Genomic DNA, 22,084 nt, shown 5'->3' with positions numbered 1-22,084 from the left:
GTTGATAGTTTCTTTTGCTGTGCAGAAGCTCTTTAGTTTGATTAGGTCCCATTTGTCAGTTTTTGGTTTCTTTGTAATTGCTTTTGATGTCTTTGTCATGAAATCTTTGCCAGGTCCTGTGTCCAGAATGGCATTGCCTAGATTTTCTTCCAGGGTTTTTATAGTTTTGGGTTTTACATTAAGTCTTTAATCAATCTTAAGTTAATTTTTGTATATGGTTTAAGGAAGGGGTCCAGTTTCAGTTTTCTGCATATGGCTAGCTAGTTATCCCAGCGCCATTTATTGAATAGAAAATCCTTTCCCCATTGCTCATTTTTGTTGGCCTTGTTGAAGATCACATGGTTGTAGGCAACCAGCATTATTTCTGGGCTCTCTATTCTGTTCCATTGGTCCATATATCTATTTTTGTACCAGTACCATGTTGTTTTGGTCACTGTAGCCTTTGAAGTCAGGTAACGTAGCCGGGCGCGGTGGCTCACGCCTGTAATTGAACACTTTGGGAAGCTGAGGCCGGCAGATCACCTGTGGTCAGGAGTTCCAGACCAGCCTGGCCAACATGGTGAAACTCTGTCTCTAGTAAAAATACAAAAATTAACTCGGCGTGGTGATGCATGCCTGTAACCCCAGCTACTCCAGAGGTTGAGGCAGCAGAATTGCTTGAACCCTGGAGGCGGAGGCTGCAGTGAAACGAGATCACTGCACTGTACTCCAGACTGGGTGACAGAGTAAGATTCCGTCCCCACCCCCCGGCCCCCCCATCCCAAAAAAAAGGAAAAGGAAAAATGAAGTCAGGTAACATGATGCCTCCAGCTTTGGTCTTTTTTTTTTTTCTTAAGGATTGACTTAAAGAGCTATTCAGGCTCTTTTTTGGTTCTATATGAATTTTAAAATAGTTTTTTCTCCTTCTGTGAAGAATATCATGGTAGTTTCATAGGAATGGTATTGAATCTGTAAATTACTTTGGACAGTACGGCCATTTTAATGATATTGATTCTTCCTATTGATGAGCACAGCATGTTTTTCCATTTGTTTGTGTCACCTCTGATTTCTTTGAGCAGTGTTTTGGTATGCTGTGTCTTTGTTTTCATTCACCTGAAAATATGTTTTAGTTTCTCCTGTGATGTCCTCTTTGACTCATCAGTTATTTAGGAGTGTTTAATTTCCACTCTTTGTGAATTTTCTAAATTTTCTTGTATTAATGCTTTCCAATTTCATTCCGTTGTTGGAGAATATACTTGGCATAATTTTTATATTTTTATATTTGTTGAGATGTGTTTTTCTGGACTAATGTATGGTCCATTCTGGAAAATAGTTCACTTGAGAAGAATGTGTATTCATCTGTTATTGGGTGGAGTGTTCTACAGATGTCTGTTAGATTTCATTGGCTTATAGTGTTGCTCAAGTTTTCTATTTTCTTGTTGATTTTCTATCTAGTTTTTCTAGACATCATTGAAAATTGGTATTAAAGTCTTCAACTATTATTGTTAAACTCTATTATTTGGCCTTCAATTGTGTCAATTTTTTCTTTGTGTATTGTGGAGCTCTGCATTTAGGTGCATATATGTTTATAAGTGTTATGCTTTCTTAATGAATTGACCCTTTTATATTAATAATTATATAATGCCCTTTTTGTCTCTTTAACAATTTTTATATTGAAGTCTATTTTGTTTGATATGAGTATAGCCATTCCAGCTCTTCTTCGATAATTACTTGCATAGAATGTTTTTTCAACATTTTCCTTTCAACATACTTATGTCTTTAAATCTAAAGTGAATTCTTGTAGACAGAATATAATTGAACCACGTTTTAAAAATAATCCATTCTGGCTGGGTGCTGTGGCTCGCGCCTGTAATCCCAGCACTTTGGGAGGCCGAGGCAGATGGATCATGAGGTCAGGATTTCGAGACCAGCCTGACCAAAATGGTGAAACCCTGTCTCTACTAAAAATACAAAAATTTGCCAGGTGTGGTGGTGTGCACCTGTAATCCCAGACACCCAGCAGGCTGAGGCAGGAGAATGACTTGAACCCAGGAGGCAGAGGTTGCAGTGAGCCAAGTCTGCACCACTGCACTCCAGCCTGGGCAACAGAGCGAGACTCCATCTCAAAAAAAAAAAAAAATCATTCTGCCAGCCTATGCCATTTAATTGGATAGTTTAATCCATTTGTACTTAATATAATTACTGATAAGGAAAGACTTCTGCCATTTTGCTATTGGTTTTCTATATCTTACATCTTTTTTCTTCCTCATTTCCTTCATTTTTTTTTTTTTGTTAAATAGGTATTTTCTTGTGTACCATTTTATTCCCTTGTCACTTCTTTTACAATGTTTTAAAATTTATTTTGTTAGTGGTTTCCTTGGAAATTACAATTAACATTTTAATTTATAATAATTTATTTAGATTAATAACAACTTAATTTTCAATAGTATACCAAAACTTAGCTCTTATACGGCTCCATTTCCTCTCCTTTTATAATATTCTCACATATTATGCCTTTATACATTGCATGCTTGACAACATATATTTATAATTACTGCTTTATGCAATTGTCTTTTAAATTATATAGGAAAAACAGGGGTTACAAACAAGAACTACATTAACACTGTCACTCATATTATCTATGTAGTTACTTTTACTGGTGTTCTTTATTTCTTCATAATATTTAACTTACTGTTTAGTGTCATTTTATTTCAGCCTTAGGACTCTTTCAGAATTTCTTGTAGGACAGGTCTGCTAGTGACAAGCTCAGTTTTTGTATATTAGAATGTTTTAATTTCTTTTATTAAAAAATAGAATTTACTTTTTAAGAAGTTTTAGGTTTACAGACAAATTGAGTGGAAAATACAGAGATTTTCTATTTACCCCCTCACTCCTTCACCCTTAGAATCCCCTATTATTAACATTTTGGATTACTGTGGTACATTTGTCACAATTGATGAGTAATATTGATACACATTATTATTAACTAAAGTCAGTAGTTCAGTTTACATTAGGGCTCATTCTTTGTGTTGTATATTCTATGGATTTTGGCAAATATACAATACTTTATATTGTATTGTATATATACATATATACAGTATCATATATGATACTGTAATGGTGAATATAAAGATTCACATCCAGAATAGGTTTCACTGCCTTAAAATACCCTGCACTCTATTTATCCCTGTCTTTCTCCCCAAAGCCCTTACCACCACAGATCTTTTTACAGTTTATGCAGTTTTGCTGAATGTCATATAGTTGAAATCATACAGTCTGTAGCTGTTTCAGATTGATTTTTTTCACTTAATAATTGGTGCATTGCTTTTCTGAGACTATATTTCTATCTCCTGATTAAAGAACAGAGCTGGCTATATAATTTGTATTTAAGATTCCTCCATCTCTTTTCATGGCTCGACAGCTTATTCCATTTTATTGCTAAATAACATTCCACTGTATGGATATGCTGCAGTTTATTCACCTATTGAAGGACATCTTTGTTGCTTCCAACTTTTGGCAATTACAAATAAAGCTGCTATACATGTTTGTGAAGCGCTTTCTGTGTAGACATTTTTCAATTCATTTGGGTAAATACCAAAAAATGTGACTACTGAATCATATGGTAAGAGTATGTTTAGTTTTGTATAAAACTGCCAATCTGTCTTTCAAAGTAACTGTACCATTTTGCATTCTCATGAGCAATAAATGAGACTTTCTGTTGTTCATTGCAACACATCCTTTCCAGCATTTGTTTTTTTCACCAGTTTCACTGAGGTATAATTGACAAGTAAAATTGTATAAATTTAAGGAGTACAACATTGTGATTTGATATACATATATTATGAAATGTTTATCATAATCAAGTTAATCTTTTACCTCACCTAGTTATCTTTTTTCCAGAGGTAGTAGAACATTTCTGTGTAGTAGAACATTTAAGATCTATTCTCTTAGCAAATTTTTAGTATAGGAAAAAATATTGTTAACTATAGTCACTATGCTATTTTAAACTGATAACAACTTAACTTTGATTGCATACAAAAATTTATACTTTTACTTTTCCCCCTCACATTTTAGCTTATTGATGTTACAATTTATATCTTTTTACATTGTGTATCCAATAACAAATTATTGTAGTTACAGTTATTTTTAATGTGTTTGTTTTTTAACTTTTATACCAGAAGTAAAAGTGATTTATGCATCATTATTACAATACTAGGGAATTCTGACATTGATTATATATTTACCTTTATGGTGAGTTTTATACATTCATATGTTTTTATGTTGTTAATTACTGTTCTTTTATTTCAGCTTGAAAAATTTTCTTTAGTGTTTCTTATAAGGCAGTTCTGGTGGTGATAAACTCCTTCAGTTTTTATTTGTTTGGGAAACTCTTTATCTCTTTTATTTCTGAAGAATAGCTTTTCCAGGTATAGTATTCTTGGTTCACAGTATTTTTTCTTTCACTATTTTGAATATATCATCCAACTCCCTCCTGGCCTAGAAGGTTTCTGTTAAGAAAATCTACTGGTAGTCTTAAGCGGTCTTACATGTATGTAATGAGTTGCTTCTCTCTTGCTGCTTTTAAGTTTCTCTTTGTCTTTGACTTTTGACAATTTAATTATGATGTGTCTTGGTGTAGACTTTTTGAGCTCAACCTATTTGGAGACTTTTGGGCCTCATGAGTGTGGATGTTCATTTCTCTTCTCAAATTTTAGAAGTTTTCATGCATTTTTTTTGTCCAATTAACACTTTTTACATTTTTAATTTTTTAAATTAAGTTCTGGGGTACATGTGTAGGATATAGAAGTTTGTTACATAGGTAAACATGTGCCATGGTGGTTTGCTGCACCTTTCAGCCCATCACCTAGGTATTAAGCCCAGCATGCATCAGCTCTTTTCCTTAATGCTCTCCCACCCCTGCCCTCCCCCAACGGGCCCCAGTAAGTGTTCTTCCACTCCCTGTGTCCATGTATTCTCATTGCTCAGCTCCCACTTATAAGTGAGAACATGCAGTGTTTGGTTTTGTGTTCCTGCATTAGTTTACTGAGAATAATGGCTTCCAACTTCATTGATGTCCCTGCAAAGGACATGATCTCATTCTTTTTTATGGCTGGATAGTATTCCATGGTGTATATGTACCACGTTTTCTTTATCCAGCTATCACTGATGGGCATATGGGTTGATTCCATGTCTTTGCTATTATGAATAGTGCTGCAATGAACATACATGTGCATGTATCTTTATAATGGAATTATTTATATTCCTTTGGGTATATACCCAGTAATGGGGTTGCTGGGTCAAATGGTATTTCTGGTTCCAAATCTTTGAGGAATCATCACACTGTCTTTCACAATGGTTGAACTAATTTGCAGTCCCACCAACAGTGTAAAAGTGCTCCTATTTCTCCACAACCTCACCAGCATCTGTTGTTTCCTGACTTTTTAATAATCATTATTCTGACTGGTGTGAGATGGTATCTCACTGTGGTTTTGATTTGCATTTCTCTAATGATCAGTGATGTTGAGTTATTTTTCTTTCTTTTCTTAAACAGTTTACTTTAATTTCTGGGATACATGTGCAGAATGTGTAGGTTTGTTACATAGGTTTACATGTGCCATGGTTGTTTGGCTGCACCTATCAACCTGTCATCTAGGTTTTAAGCCCCACATGCATTAGGTATTCGTCCTAATGCTCTCCCTCCCCTTGTCCCGCAACCCCTGATAGGCCCCAGTGTGTGTTGTTCGTCTCCCTGTGTCCAAGTGTTCTCATTGTTCAACTCCCGCTTATAAGAACATGTGGTGTTCGGTTTTCTGTTCCTGTGTTAGTTTGCTGAGGATGAGGGCTTCCAGCTTCATCCATGTCCCTGCAAAGGACATGATCTCATTCCTTTTTATGGCTGCATAGTATTCCATGGTGTATATGCACCACATTTTCTTTATTCAGTCTATCATTGATGGACATTTGGGTTGGCTCCATGTCTTTGCTATTAACTAGTGCTGCAGTAAGCACACGTGTGCATGTGTATTTAAGTAGAATGATTTATATCACTTTGGGTATGTATCCAGTAATGAGATAGCTGGGTCAAATAGTATTTCTGGTTCTAGATTCTTTTTTTTTTTTTTGAGACGGAGTCTCACTCTGTTGCCCAGGCTAGAGTGCAGTGGCGCGATCTCGGCTCACTGCAAGCTCTGCCTCCTGGGTTCATGCCATTCTCCTGCCTCAGCCTCCCGAGTAGCTGGGACCACAGGCACCCACCACCACGCCTGGCTAATTTTTTTTTGTGTTTTTAGTAGGGATGGGGTTTCACTGTGTTAGTCGGGATGGTCTCGATCTCCTGACCTCGTGATCCACCTGCATTGGCCTCCCAAAGTGCTGGTATTACAGGCATGAGCCACCATGTCTGGCCTGTAGATTCTTGAGGAATCACCACACTGTCTTCCACAATGGTTGAACTAATTTACATTCCCACCAACAGCGTAAAAGTGTTCCTATTTCTCCACAGCCTTGCCAGCATCTATTGTTTCTTGACTTTTTAATAATTACCATTCTGACTGACATGAGATGGTATCTCACTGTGCTTTTGATTTGCACTTCTCTGATGATCAGTGATGTTGAGCTGTTTTCATGTTTGTTGACTGCATAAATGTCTTCTTTTGAGAAGTATCTGTTCATATTCTTTGCCCACTTTTTAATTGGGTTGTTTGTTTTTTTCTTGTAAATTTGATTAAGCTCCTCATAGATTCTGGATAGTAAACCTTTTTCAGATGAATAGATTGCACACATTTTTTTCCCACTCCGTAGGTTGTCTGTTCACTGTGATGATAGTTTCACTTGCTATGCAGAGGCTCTTTAGTTTAATTAGATCCCATTTGTCAATTTTTGCTTTTGTTGCAATTGCTTTTGGTGATTTCATCATAAAATCTTTGCCCATGCCTATATCCTGAATAGTATTGCTCAAATTTTCTTCTAGGATTTTTATAGTTTTGGGTTTTAAATTTAAGTCTTTAATCCATCTTGAGTTAATTTTTGTATAAGGTGTAAGGAAGGGATCCAGTTTCAATTTTCTGGATATGGTTTCAGCCTTATTTATTTATTTATTTATTTATTTTTGAGACAGAGTCTCACTCTGTCACCCAGGCTGGAGTGCAATTGCACAATCTCGGCTCATTGCAACCTCTGCCTTTCAGATTCAAGCGGTTCTCCTGCCTCAGCCTCCCAAGTAGCTGGGACTACAGGTGAGCACCACGATGCCTGGCTAATTTTTGTATTTTTAGTAGAAATGGGGTTTCACTATGTTGGCCAGGCTGGTCTCGAACACCTGATCTCAAGTGATCCTCCTGCCTTGGCCTCCCAAAGTGCTGGGGTTACAGGTGTGAGCCACTGCAACTGGCCAGTAATTATTTTTAAAAACACATTCTGTCCTTTTCTCTCTCCATCTTCTCCTGGAATTTCTATAATGCAAATTTGTTTCTCTTGGTTGTGTCCCATAAATCTTGTAGGCTTTCTTCACTGCTTTTTGTTTTTTTTCCTTTTGCCCTCTGATCAGATCGTTTCAAATGACCTATCTTCTTGTCTTCTGATTCTTTATTGTGTTTGATTGAGTCTGCTGTTGAAGTTCTCTATTGACCTTTTCAGTTCAGTCATTGCATTCCTAATCTGCGGGATTCTATTTGGGATTTAAAAAAATTTATGTTGTCTTTTGTTTCTTTGTTGAACTACTCATTTTGTTCATGTGTTGTTTTTCTGAATATTGTTTAGCTATCTATTTATGTTTTCTTGTAGTTCATCAAACTTTCCTAAGAGGATTATTCTGAATTATTTGTTAGACTGTCTATAGATCTCCATTCCTTTCAGGTATTGGAGCTTTATTAGTTTCCTTTGATGGTGTCATATTCCCTGACTCTTTCCAATTTTCGTATTCTTGTGTTTGTTTCTGTGCATTTGTGGAAGTTCTTGCCTTGTCTGGCCTTTACAAATTCACTTTGGCAGGGATATACCTTAACCATTCGGTCCAACCTGGGGTCTGGACAGACCAGTTGGTAGTGTCACTGGGCAGGTGGGACTTGCTGTTAATTCTCTAGTTGGGCAGGACCACTGTCTGTACTCTGAGCTTGGGTGGCTGCTGGATGGACTCTGAAGTCAGGTGGGTCTGCTAGCAGGGCTTGTAATCAGGCAAGGCTGCTGGCTGGGCTTCTTGGTTGCATGGTGCCACTAACTGGGCTTCACAATTGTCCCTGGTTGTGGGGTTGCAGGCTGTGGTCCCTGGCAAGGTGATGCCAATGGTTGGACCCCACAATTAGGTGGAGTGTCTCAGCCTCACCCCTAGGCTCCGGGATTGTCACAAAGGTGTTCTTGTCTGTGAGTAGTTGCTAGTTGGACTTCGTGTGATGGGAAATAAAGCTGAAAACTTCCTATTCTGACATCTTACTGATGTCACTAACACCTTCAGTGTTTTTACTTTTAGCCATTCTAATAGATATGCAGTAGTATAGTATCTCATTGTTTTAATTGCTTTTTTTTTTTTTTTTTTTTTTTTTTTTTGAGACAGAGTCTCACTCTGTCGCCCAGGCTGGAGTGCAATGGGGTGATCTCGGCTCACTGCAACCTCCGCCTCCTGGGTTCAAGAGATTTCCCTGCCACAGCCTCCTGAGTAGCTGGGATTACAGGTGCACGCCACCATGCCCGGCTAATTTTTGTATTTTTAGTAGAGACGGGGTTTCACCATGTTGGTCAGGCAGGTCTCAAACTCCTGACCTTGTGATCCGCCCGCCTCAGGCTCCCAAAGTGCTGGGATTACAGACGTGAGCCACTGCGACTGGCCTTAATTGCTTTTTTAAAACTTCCTTAATGACATATAATGTTGGACATATTTTCATATGCTTATTTGCTATCTGTGTATCTTTTTCAGTGAAGTGTCTGTTCAGATCTGTGGCCTAATTTTCAGTTGGGTTGTTTATTGTCTCATTATTGAGTTTAAGAGGCCTTTGTATACTTTGGATACCAGTCCTTTAACAGATATATGTTTTGCAAATGTTTTTTCTAGTCTGTGATTTTTTTTATTGTCATAATCTTTTGCAAAGCTTATATTTTTGATTTTACTGAAGTCCAACTTATCAATGTTCTCTTTCATGGATTGTGTCTTTGGTGTGGCATCTAAACACTAAATCCAAGGACACTTAGGTTTTCTTCTATATTACCTTCTAGGAATTTTATAATTTAGCATTTTACAATTAGGCCTATGATCCATTTTGAGTTAATTTTTGTAAAAAGTGTAAGGCCTATGTCTGGATCCTTATTTTTCCTGTGAATGTCCTATTGTTTCAACCTAATTTGTTGAAAACACTATCCTTTCTTCACTGAAGTGTTTTTGCTCCTTTGTTAAAGATCAGATGACTGTATTTACGTGGGTCTGTTTCTGGGATCTGGATTCTGTTCTACTGATCTATTTATTTCTTCTTCTGCCAATACCACATTGTTTTTATTACTTTAGCTTTATAGTAAGTCTTGAAATTAGTTTGTGTCCTTCAGCTTTGCTGTTTTATAATATTGTCTTGGCTATTCTGGGTCTCTTGCCCGTCCATATAAACTTTAGAGTCTTATTATCCACACAATAGCTTGCTGAGATTATAATTGGGATTATGTTGAATCTATAGATCAAGTTGGGAAGAACTGACATCTTGACAATATTAAATCTTTCTATTTATGTACATGAAATATCTCTCCATTTATTTAGGTATTCTTTGACTTTCATCATAGTTTTGTAGTTTTTGTGCAATTCATATAGGTCTTGTACATATTTTGTTAGGTTTTGTTTTGAAAGCCCCTAGCTAAACTGGTGTTCCAGTACCACAGTGGCTAGTAACTCTACCCTAACAAGAAATGAAGGGTAGTAGATGGGGGTGTTTATAGTGTGCCTTTCATGTGATACTTATTTTACCTGGTAGACAGCCTAATGCCTCATTTTCTGACCTATGAACAGTGTCCCTCACACAGGAAACTTGTTTACCTTAGCAGATGACCTTGTGGTTCTTGTTTGACCTTGTCCAATTTATGCCTACCTGACTATTGCTTTGGTGCTGCGAGCCCAACCTTGTGTTCTCCTCAGTTTCCCATGGAAAACCCAGCCTGGGGTAGCCCTTGGTTCTTCAGATGGAAGGCACAAATTCAGATTGAAGGCTCATCTGCTTAAAGGAAGCAGCAGAAAAAACAGAGAGCCCAGGCTGCTAGGCAGGAGAGATACCTGTAAGTTTTTATCTCTGGCCACTGGCTTGAGCAATTTGAGTGTGGTGCTCTATTTCTAATGCCTAAACACGGCAACCTTTGCTGTGCCATTTCCATTACAGATTTATACCCAAGGACTTCACTTTTTGGTGATAATAAAAACAATATTGTGTTTTTAATATTCAATTTCAGTGTTCATTGTTGCTATGTAAGAAAGCAATTAACTTTTTAAAAAAATTATTACCTTGCATTCTGCAACTTGCCTGTAGGTTAATTCTCTTGTGGATCCTTGGCTGAGGAAAGCTGTGATGCGAAAGCCCTGGGAACTGAATTAGGTTTTCTGAGACTTCTGAGCCAGTCATTCATTCAACAGATAATTATTTACCACTTCTCTATGACAAGGTACTGTGGGAGGCTATGGATGCAGGATTACTACCCTGGAGAGGTGAATAGCACCATAGGCATTGCTAATGTCAAGTTTGCGCACGCTATCAGAGGGGAAGAGAAAGAATTTCCAGGTATGAGGGAAGACTCTTCTTCCTCTTAGATGTCTCACTAAGAGGAGAGCATAGTGGCCCCAGAAAATTAAGCTGACTGGGTGCCACTAGGAAGATATTTTCCTAGTCTGTATCTTCCAGGGCAGAACATTAAAAATTGTTTTCCTCCAATATATATTTTTATGGAAGACAAAGATCAGAATTATAATGACCAGGAGAGATGGTGAATTAGAATGAATCTCATCTTCAGTGCTATTGATTTTGTTCAGGAAGCTAACCTCCAGATAGGGGTCACAGTATGCCTTGGTAAGACATTGGAAATATCAATTCATTTAATGAGACACACAAGTTAGGAATAATTATGAAAATATATTTGCATAATGTGAAATAATCTTAAGTGCATGTGAAAATACATTCAAAATGCCACAAAGTATTAACTGAACATATTGTCTGTGTAGGTTTTTTTCTACTAGTCATTTGTTCTTTATTCATTTTGTTTTCTACCAGTTCTCAGTGGATAATTGGTACCAAGCTTCTAAATTTAAGAAAAATTTAGGAGAGAAAAACTTAAAATAAAGAAAATTTTATCCATATTGTATATGTATGAGTACTTGGTAAGAAATTGGCATAATTTAATTTTAGCAGCAGGACACCTTGTTCAGGATAGAGAGAAAGGGCTTTATTTGAAAACTGCTAATCTGAAAATCATGGAGGAGGATCATGTAGGAAATTCTCCTGAAATGGCAGAAACCCTCTCTTTATCTCTTGCCTGCAAGTCATTCTTTATTCCATCCTATGGGGAACTTCATTCTGAACCCTCATTGCCTCACTCTGTAATGGAAAAGCAGAGGGGGAAAACCCAGTCAACTAAACGTTCAAGATCTGGTCTCAGCTGCATCATTACCTGGTTACTTTGGGCAAGTAAAAGATTGTTTTTGCTTCATTTTTCTCATCCACATAAAAGAAATAATACCTCCTTGCTGACATCACATTAATTTTTTCCATGAAAATAAAATGAACCAATGAATAAAGATGAATTAATTTGGCTGCTTGAGGATTATGTGTTCATTGTTCTATCTTTTCCTGGGTCATAAGATGATGAGTTCCTGATGGTAGACAGCCTCCATGGTGGTTCCCAACCTCCCAAGATTCCCACCTCCAAAGATTCATGCCCATGTGGGTTACTTTCTGGATTGTTCTGTGTGACCAATAGAATATGGCAGGAGTGATGACATATCACTTTTTATTCTAGGCTATAAAAGACTCTGCTGCTTCTGTCTTGTTTTTTTTTCTCTCTCTCTTTCTGATCACTTGCTCTGGGAGAAGCCAGCTGCCATTTCACTAAAAGTCTATCATGTTAGTCTACTTGCATTGCTATGAAGAAAACCAGAGGCTGGGTAATTTATAAAGAAAAGATGTTTATGTAGCTCATGGTTCTGCAGGCTGTACAGGAAGCATGGTGCCAGCATCTACTTTTGGTGAGGGCCTCAGAGAGCTTCTGATTATAGCAGAAAGTGAAGGCGGGGGGGCAACGTGTCACATGATGAGAGATGGAGCAAGAGATAAAAAGGGTGCCACACTCTTTTAAACAACCAGATCTTGTGTGAAATCAGAGTGAGAACTCACTCATTACTGTGAGGAGGACACTAAGCCATTCATGAGGGATCCACCCCCAAGATTCAAACCCTCCCACTAGGCCCACCGTCAACACTGGGGATCACATTTCAACATGGGAGGATTTGGAGGGGACAAACCATATCATTCTGCCCCCAGCCCTCCAAATCTCATGTTCTCTCACATGGCAGAAAACAATAATCCCTTCTCAATAGTCCCCCAAAGTCTTAACTTATTCCAGCATTAACTCAACAGTCTCAAGTTCAAAGTCCTAAGTCTCATCAGAGACTCAAGACAAGTTTTTTTCTACCTATGAGCCTGTAAAATTATAAAAACAAGTTATTTACTTACAAGATACAATGATGGAACAGGTATTGGGTGAAGATTTCCATTCCAAAAAGAAAAAAATTGGCCAAAAGAAAGGGGCAACATGACCCACACAAGTCTGAATCCCAGCAGGAGAGACATTAAACCTTAAAGCTCCAACATAATCTTCCTTGACACCATGTCCAACATGCTGGGCACAGTGGTGCAAGGTGTGGGTTCCCAAGGCCCTAGTAGTTCTGCCACTGTGATTTTGCAGGGTGCAACCCCTCTGGCTGCTCTCATGGGTTGGAGTTGAATGCCTGGAGCTTTTCTAGGCTCTGGGTGTAAGATGCTGATGGCTGTACCATTTTCCGGTCTGGAGGGCAGTGGCTGCTTTCTCACAGCTCCACTAACCAGTGTCCTGGTGGTGGAGACTCTGTGTGGGGGCTCCAACCCCATATTTCCCTTCAGCACTTCTTCAGTAGAGTCTCTCTGTGGGGGATCCACCCCTGTTGCAGGCATCTGCCTGGGCACTCAGGCTTTCCAATACATCCTCTGAAATCTAGGAGGAAGCTTCCAAGCCTCCTTCACTTCTGCATTCTGCACATCTGCAGGCTTAACACCATGTGGAAGCCACCAAGGTTTATGGCTTGTGCCATTTGGAGTTGTGGCCTGAACTGTATCTGTGGTCCTTTTCGCTGAGGCTGGAGATGGAACTACAAGGATTCTGGGAGCAGGGCAATGGAGCCCTGGGCCTGGCCCCGGAAACTATTCTTTCCTCCTGGGCCTCTAGGTCTGTGATGGGAGGGTCTGCCTCAGAGATTCCGAAATGCCTTCAAGCACTTTTTTCTGTTGTCTTGACTATTAGCACTTGGTTCCCTTGCAGCTACGTTAGTCTCTCTAAAAAGTGGTTGTTCCTTAGCCTGCTTGGATTCTTCCCCTGAAAATGCTCTTTTCTTCTCTACCACATAGCCAGGCTGCAGATTTTCCAAATTTTTACACTATGCTTCCCTTATAATGACAAGTTCCAACTTCAGTTTTTCCTCTGCTTCCATATCTTATCTTAGATTGTTAGAAGAAGCTAGGGCAAATCTTGAATGCTTTGCTGCTTAGAAATTTCTTCTGCCAGATATGCTAAGTCATCACTCTTAAGTTCAACCTTTCATAAAACTGTAGGACATGGACACAATGAAGCAAAGCTCTTTGCTAGGGTACAATAAGGGTGACCTTTGCTCTAGCTCCCAGTAACTTCTTCATTTTTGTCTGGGACCTTATCAGCTTGGCCTTCACTATCTATATTTCTTTTTTTTTTTTAAATTTTGTTTGTTCTTATAGTTTCTTGTTGGAAAAACACTGTCTATATTTCTATCAGTACCTTGATCACAACCAGTTAACCAGTCTCTAAGAAGTTCCAAACTTTCTCTTGTCTTCCTGTCTTCTTCTGAGCCCTCCAAACTCTTCAAGTGTCTGTCTGTTACCCAGCTTCAAAGCTGCTTCCACATCTTCCAAGTATCTTTATAGCAACATCCCACTCCTCGGTAACAATTTTCTGTGTTAGTCCACTTGTGTTGCTATAAAGAAATACCAGAAGCTGGGTAATTTATAAAGAAAAGAGGTTTGTTTTGGCTCATGATTCTGCAGGATGTACAGGAAACATGGTGTTGGCATCTGCTTCTGGTGAGGGCCTCAGCAAGCTTCTAATGATGGTGGAATGTGAAGAGGGAGCAGCGTGTCACATGTTGAGAGAGGGAGCAAGAGAAAGGGAGGAGAGAGCTGCCTGGCTCTTTGAAGTGACCACATCTTATGTGAAATTGAGTGAGAACTTACTCATTACTGCAAGGAGGGCACTAAGCCATTCATGAGGGATCCACCTCCATGACCCAAACACCTTTCACCAGGTCCACCTCCAACATCGGGGATCACATTTCAACATGAGATTTGGAGGGCATGCACACGCCAACCATATCACCTATGGGGGAGTCAACATAATGAGAAACTGAGGCCTCTTGCCAATGGCATGTGAATGACTTGAAGTGGCTGTTTCTTTGAAGCAGATCTTCCAGCCCTAGTCAAGCCTTCAGATAACTGCAGTCCTGGCCAACAACTTGACTGAAACCTCATAAGACAGCCTGAGTCAGAAAGACCCAGATAAACCACTCCAAGATTTTTGACTGTCAGGAACTTTGTGAGTTAATAGATAATTGTTTCTTTCAGTTGCTAGGTTTTGGAGGTAATTTGTTATGCAGCAATAGGTAACTAACGAATACCCCAAGTACAAAAATATATGTATTTGCCCATGGAATCCAACCCAGTGCTGGTCACATGGAAGGCATGGAATTCAACAAATACTTGAAAAACAAACTGAAATTAAAGGGAAGAATGACAGGGAAGCAGAATGTATGCAGGCACACTTGCCATTTATCCCCAGCTAGGAGGCTGGCTGTTTGTCTTACACAGATGGCCAGAATGATGCCATGAAGGTCTTTTCTCCAACTTCCTTGGCCTGATAACAAATGTGCTTCCAGGTGTGACAGCCTGAGCCATTGTTTCAAATTAGCCCAGCCTTCTTCCCCTCTCTTTTGAAAAAAGCTCTCACTTTATTGAGGTATAATTGTAACACAAAAATTGTATTTAATTAATGTATACAATCTGATGAATTTGGAGATAAATATATGCCCATGAAACCATCCCACAATCAATCTGCCTCTTTGTGGACGCAGTTCTACATGTGACCCTGTAGTTAGGGCAGACTTTCAGTGTAACAATCTCAGAAGCCCAAGTGTGGAAAGGCGTGATAATATCACAATGAGGAGGAGGAGGTCATTGTATCTTTCAATATAACTGTGTCCATGACTTCCTGTCTCTGTACACACATTTTTCCTTCCCCACCTTTAGTTAGATCCTCTTAATTGCTCTAGTGTGTTATATGCCATCCAGGGATTTGACCTTATGTAGGGGTGGGAGCTGGTGATGGCAGTCGCCTTCATATTTGGTGCTGGAACTTGAAGGTACCCACAGAAAGGGTACCTGGAAAATAAGATGAATATGAAATGGGGAGAGCAAGAAGGAGCTGAAATGCATCAGCTGGAGCCTGGGAGAACAGATAGAAACTCAGACTCTTTCTTGTGTTCTCTCTGCCCTTGATGGTCTGCATGTCCTGGAGAGGCCAGGTCTTTCATCACACACAGCTGGCCCAGCAGTCAGAGAAGCTGAAGGAGGATTGGGGGGAAGGTGGAGCAGCAGGAGGCCTGGCTGTTCCTCACACCAAGGAGGTGCATCCGCAGATGAGGAGTGAATGCCAAGGGCATGTGAATGCCTTGAAGTGGCTGTTTCTTGGAAGCAGATATTATAAGGTGAGTTACAAGATGGTGGCCGCTTCATGTCTCTGCTTCAAATACTGCACTAGAGCCTTTCTTTAGCTCCCTCTGGCCAGAAACACACAAGAAAGGCAACAGTGGGAATGTGTTTCAGCCTGGCCAACTGGACACCTTACAAAGCTGCCACATCTAGCCCCAAAGAGATTCTATCAGACAAGGACAAAATAAAATAAGCCCATTTAATGAGATTGTTTGTTTTAAATTGTACTAGAAAAGCAGTAATCAATTTTTCTGGTGTCATGCCTCTTTGACATTCTTAAAAATAATTGAGGATCCCAAATGGCTTTTGTTTATGTGGATCATAGCTATTGATATATATCCTTTTAGAAATTAAAACAAATAAATCTAAAAATTAACATTAATTTATTTAAAAATAAGAATAACAAACCATTACATGTTAATATAAATAAAATATTTTCATAAAAATAACTACATTTTCCAAAATGAAGGCTATTTAGGGAGAAGAATGGCATTGTTTTACATTTTTAAAATATTTTTAATGCCTACCTTAATAGAAGGCAGCTGGATTCTCATAGTTGGCTCTGTACTCAATCTGTCGTGACATCACTCATCATGTAGCCTCTGGAAAATTCCACTCTAGACTCATAAGAGGATGAGATAAATAACGTCTTAGTGTTATCATGAAAACAGTTTTGACTTCATGAATCTCTTGAAAGGATCTTGGAGACCCCCAGAGTCCCTGGACCATACTTTGAGAACCACTTTACTGGAGAAAAATGCATTGTTCTCTAATTTTGGTGAAGCACTGGGGAAAAAACTACAACTTGGAAGTTGTGGCTCTAAACCTCTGAGCTGTAAAGCCTATGGCTGTCTGCAAGTGTATTCCCGAGGCAATGATCTGGATAATATAAGTCCAAGCAATATGCTAATGGCCCCATTATTTGACTAGTGCAGGTATTTGTCCCTATCATTGCAAGAAAATCATGGCAATATTTTGTCTCTGAAGATACTAATAGTAAGAGACAAAAGAATTGGAAAGAGAGAGGGCTAGAGAAAGAACAGGGAAAGGAAGAAAGAAGAAACAGAATGTCACTGGTGCAAGCATCTGTCTGCAGACCCCAGAGCCCATTTGCTGCTAAGGAACATGCTCTGGAGTTATGTGTACAACTCAGAAGATGTTGACCTTAGAAGCAGTTTCGCCAGCCTCAGGAATCAGTTTCCATGCATTTCCTGAAGTTGTAGACAGTGGTCCAAGAATTCTTGGTGGGAGGAATGAGCTCATTGTGAATATTTACACATTTTCAATGCCCTTGGCCCATCCCTAGCATGTTTACCAGGAGAATGTAAACCACATTATTGTACCATTTGCCTGTTTATTATTGAGGTTTTCATGTGACTCAAAATATTTTTGCAGGTTTCTTTCAAGAAGTATTTGTTTTGAAGTTGATTATAAGGCAAAACTCTTTTCTCCTAGAAAATATGAACATATTCATTGAGAAGCTAACTGCTGTTCAAGATAATATAAATTTTTGCAATATCCTTATTATAAATCAAAGCCCTTATTTGGAATCAAAGTCCCTAAAAGATCAACATTTTTTTGTTTTCATCAAGCCATGGGCCTTAGCCCAGTTTTCAGAAATATTTTGGAAAAGTACCAGCTCGTGATACCAATCATCCAGATATTGTTTGGACATAGCCACTATTTTTATAATCATTACCCTCTCATTGAACCTTCATGGAATGAAGATAAAGTCATGGTCAATGTTTTCCTGAAAATAAACTTTAAAAATGCAACGTGATTTTCTTTTAAATTAAATTAAAATGATGAGCCATTAAAAACAATTTTATTTCAATAGTTTGTGGGGTACAGGTGGTTCTTGGTTACAAGGATATGTTATTTGGTGGTGATTTCTGAGATTTTAGGGCACCTGTCACCTGAGCAGTGTACACTGTACCCAGTATATAGTCTTTTATCCCTTACCCCTTTCCAGCCTTCCCCGCTGAGTCCTCAAAGTCCATTATATCATTCTTGTGTCTTTGGGTCCTCATAGCTTAGCTCCCACTTATAAGCAGGAAATTTGATGTTTGGTTTTCCATTCCTGAGTTACTTCACTTAGAATAATGGCCTCCAGCTCCATCTAAGTTGCTGCAAAAGACATTATTTCATTCCTTTGTATGGCTGAGAAGTATTCCTTGCTATGTATATACCACATTTTCTTCATCTACTTGTTTGTCGATGGGCACTTAGGTTGGTTCCATATCTTTGCAATTGCAAATTTTGTTGCTATAACCATGCGTGTGCAAGTGTCTTTTTCATATAATGACTTCTTTTCCTCTGGGTAGATACCCAGTAGTGGGATTTCTGGATCGAATGGTAGCTCTACTTTTATTTCTTTAAGTAATCTCCATACTGTCTTCCAGAGTGGTTGTATTAATTTACATTTCCAGCAGTAGTGTAAAAGTGTTCCCTTTTCACCACATTTTTGACTTTTTACTTATGGAAATTATTGCAGGAGTAAGGTGGTTTAAATAATCATTTCCCAGATAATTAGTGGTGTCAAGCACTTTTTCTTTTTTATTTATTGTCGAGTATTTTTACGTAATATGTTCACGACATTCATTCAAGCTGTCGCAAATAGCAGTAGTTATGCTCTTCTTTCAGTTTTTTATTTTATGACTATTTTACAATTTATTATTATTTTTTAAACTTTTATTTTAGGTTTGGGGGTACATGTGAAGGTTTGCTACATAGGTAAACGTGTCACCGGGGTTTTTGTACATATTATTTCCTCATCCAGGTATTAAGCCAAGCACCCAATGTTATATTTCTGCTCCTCTCTCTCCTCTCATGCTCCCCCTTCAAGTATACCCCAGTGTCTGTTATTTCCTTCTTTGTGTACATAAGTTCTTATCATTTAGCTCCCACTTGTAAGTGAGAATATACAGTATTTAGTTTTCTGTTTCTGCATTAGTTTGCTAAGGATAATAGCCTCCAGCTCCATCCACGTTCCCACAAAAGACATAGTCTCATTCTTTTTTATGGCTGCATAGTATTCCATGTTGTATATGTACTACATTTTCTGTAACCAATCTATCATTGATGGACATTTGGGATGATTCCATGTCTTTGCTATTGTGAATAGTGCTGCAATGAACATTTGTGTACATGTGTCTTTATGGTAGAAGGATTTATATTCCTCTGGGTATATACTCAGTAATGGGATTGCCAGGTTGAATTGTAGTTCTGCTTTTAGCTCTTTGAGGAATTGCCATAATGCCTTCTGCAAGGGTTGAACTAATTTACACTTTCACTGACAGTGTGTAAGTGTTCCTTTCTCTGCAACCTCACCAGCCTGTGTTATTTTTTGACTTTTTAATAGTAGCCATTCAGACTGGTGTGAGATGGTATATCATTGTGGTTTTGATTTGCATTTCTCTAATGATCAGTTATGTTGAGCTTTTTAAATATGCTTGTTGGCTGCATGTATGTCTTCTTTTGAGAAGCGTCTGTTCATGTCCTTTGCCCACTTTTTAATTGGGTTGTTTTTCTCTTGTAAATTTGTTTTAAGTTCCTTATAGATGCTGGATATTATACTTTGTCAGATGCTTAGTTTGCAAATATTTTCTCCCATTCTGTAGGTTGTCTGTTTACTCTGTTGATAATTTTTTTTTGCTGTTCAGGAGCGCTTAAGTTTAATTAGATACCATTTGTCAATTTTCCTGTGTCCAGGATGGTATTGCCTAGGTTGTCTTCCAGGGTTTTTATGGTTTTGGGTTTTACATTTAAGTCTTTAATACACGTTGAGTTAATTTTTGTATATGATGTCAGGGTCCAGTATCAATCTTCTGCATATGGCTAGCCAGTTATCCCAGCACCATTTATTGAATGGGGAGTCCTTTCCCCATTGCTTGCTTTTGTCATTTTTGTCAAAGATCAGATGGTCGTACACGTGTGACCTTATTTTTGGGCTCTCTATTCTGTTCCATTGGTTTATGTGCCTGCATTTGCACCAGTACGATGCTATTCTGGTTACTGTAGCCTTGTAATATAGTTTGAAGTCAGGTAATGTGATGCCTCTAGCTTTGTTCTTCTTGCTTAGGATTGCGTTGACTATTTGGGCTCTTTTTTGGTTTCGTGTGAATTTAAAAATAGTTTTTTTCCTGTTCTGTGAAGAATGTAATTGGTAGTTTTATAGGAATAGCATTGAATCTATAATTTGCTTTGGACAGTATAGCCATTTTAATGATACTGATTCTTCCTATCCATGAGCATGGAATGTTTTTCCATTTGTTTGTATCTTCTCTGATTTATTTGAGCAATGTTTTGTAATTCTCTTTGTAGAGGACCTTTCACCTCCCTGGTTAGCTGTATTTCTTAGTATTTTATTCTTTTTGTGGCAGTTGTGAATGGGATGGCTTTTCTGATTTGGCTGTTGTTGGTGTATAGGAATGCTGGTGATTTTTATATTGATTATGTATCCTGCAACTTTACTGAGGTTGTTTATCAGCTGGAGGTACTTTTGGGCTGAAATTATGGGGTTTTCTAGGTATAAAATCATGTCGTTTGCAAACAGAGGTAGTTTGACTTCCTCTCTTCCTATTTCATGCCCTTGATTTCTTTCCCTTGCCTGATTGCTCTGGCTAGGACTTCCAATACTATGTTGAATAGAAGTGGTGAGAGAGAGCAAGAAAATCCTTGTCTTGTGGCACTTTTCAAGGGGAATGCTTCCAGCTTTTGCCCATTCAATATAACGTTGGCTGTGGGTTTGTAATCAATGGCTCTTACCATTTTGGGGTATCTTCCTTCAATACCTAGTTTATTGAGTGTTTTTAACATGAAGGGGTGTTGAATTTTGTCAAAAGCCTTTTCTTCTGCATCTATTGAGATAATCATGTGGTTTTTGTCTTTAGTTCTGTGTGTGTGATGAATCACATTCATTGATTTGGGTATGTTGAAGCAACCTCTCATCCTGGGGATGAAGCCTACTTGATCATGGTGGATTACCTTTTTTTTTTGAGACAGTCTCGCTCTGCCACCCAGGCTGGTGTGCAGTGGCATGATCTCGGCTCACTGCAACCTCCACCTCCTGGGTTCAAGCAATTCTCCTGCCTCAGCCTCCTGAGTAGCTGGGATTAAAGGCGCCCCTGACCACGTCCAGCTAATTTCTTTTTTTTTTTTTGAGATGGAGTCTCGCTTTGTTGCTCAGGCTGGAGTGCAGTGGCTCGATCTCTGCTCACTGCAAGCTCTGCCTCCCGGGTTCACGCCATTCTCCTGCCTCAGCCTCCCGAGTAGCTGGGATTACAGGTGCCCGCCACCACGCCTGGCTAATTTTGTTTTTGTATTTTTAGTAGAGACTGAGCTACTGCGCTTAGCCTGGATTAACTTTTTGATATGCTACTGGATTCAGTTTGCGAGTATTTTGTTGAGACCTTTTGCATCAATGTTCATCAAGGCTATTGGCCCGAAGTTCTCTTTTTTGTGTGTGTCTCTGCCAGGTTTTGGTATCAAGATGATCCTGGCCTCATAGAATGTGTTGGGGAGAAGTTTCTCCTCCTCAATTTTTTGGAATAGTTTCTGTAGGAACGGTACCAGCTCTTCTTTGTACATCTGGTAGAATTTGGCTATGAATTCATTAGGTCCTGGTTTTTTTTTTGTTGTTGTTGTTGGTAGGCTATTTATTGCTGATTTAATTTCAGAGCTCATTATTGGTCTCTTCTGGCTATCAATTTCTTCCTGGTTGAGCACTTTTTCATATGTTTGTTGGCGGTTTCTATATCTTCTTTTGAGAATCGTCTATTCATCTCCTTTGCCCATTTTTTAATGGGATTGCTTTTTCCTTACTGGTTTGAGTTCCTTGTAGATTCTGGATATTAATCCTTTGTTGGATGCATAGTTAGTGAATATTTTATCCCACTCTGTGGGTTGTCTGTTTATTCTGTTGATTATTTCCTTTGCTGTGCTAAAGCTTTTAAGTCTAATTAGGTTCCATGTATTTATTTTTGATTTTGTTGCATTTGCTTTTGGGGTCTTAGTCATGAATTATTTGCCTAAGCCAATGTCTGAAAGAATTTTTCCAATGTTATCTTCTATAATTTTTATAATTTCAGGTTTAGATTTAAGTTTTTGAT

Source organism: Pan paniscus, chromosome 11, assembly GCF_029289425.2.
Source record: "Pan paniscus chromosome 11, NHGRI_mPanPan1-v2.0_pri, whole genome shotgun sequence".
In the NCBI taxonomy this organism is placed as follows: Eukaryota; Metazoa; Chordata; class Mammalia; order Primates; family Hominidae; genus Pan; species Pan paniscus.
The sequence above is the reverse complement of the archived record's forward strand: the minus strand, read 5'-3'. Positions refer to the sequence as shown.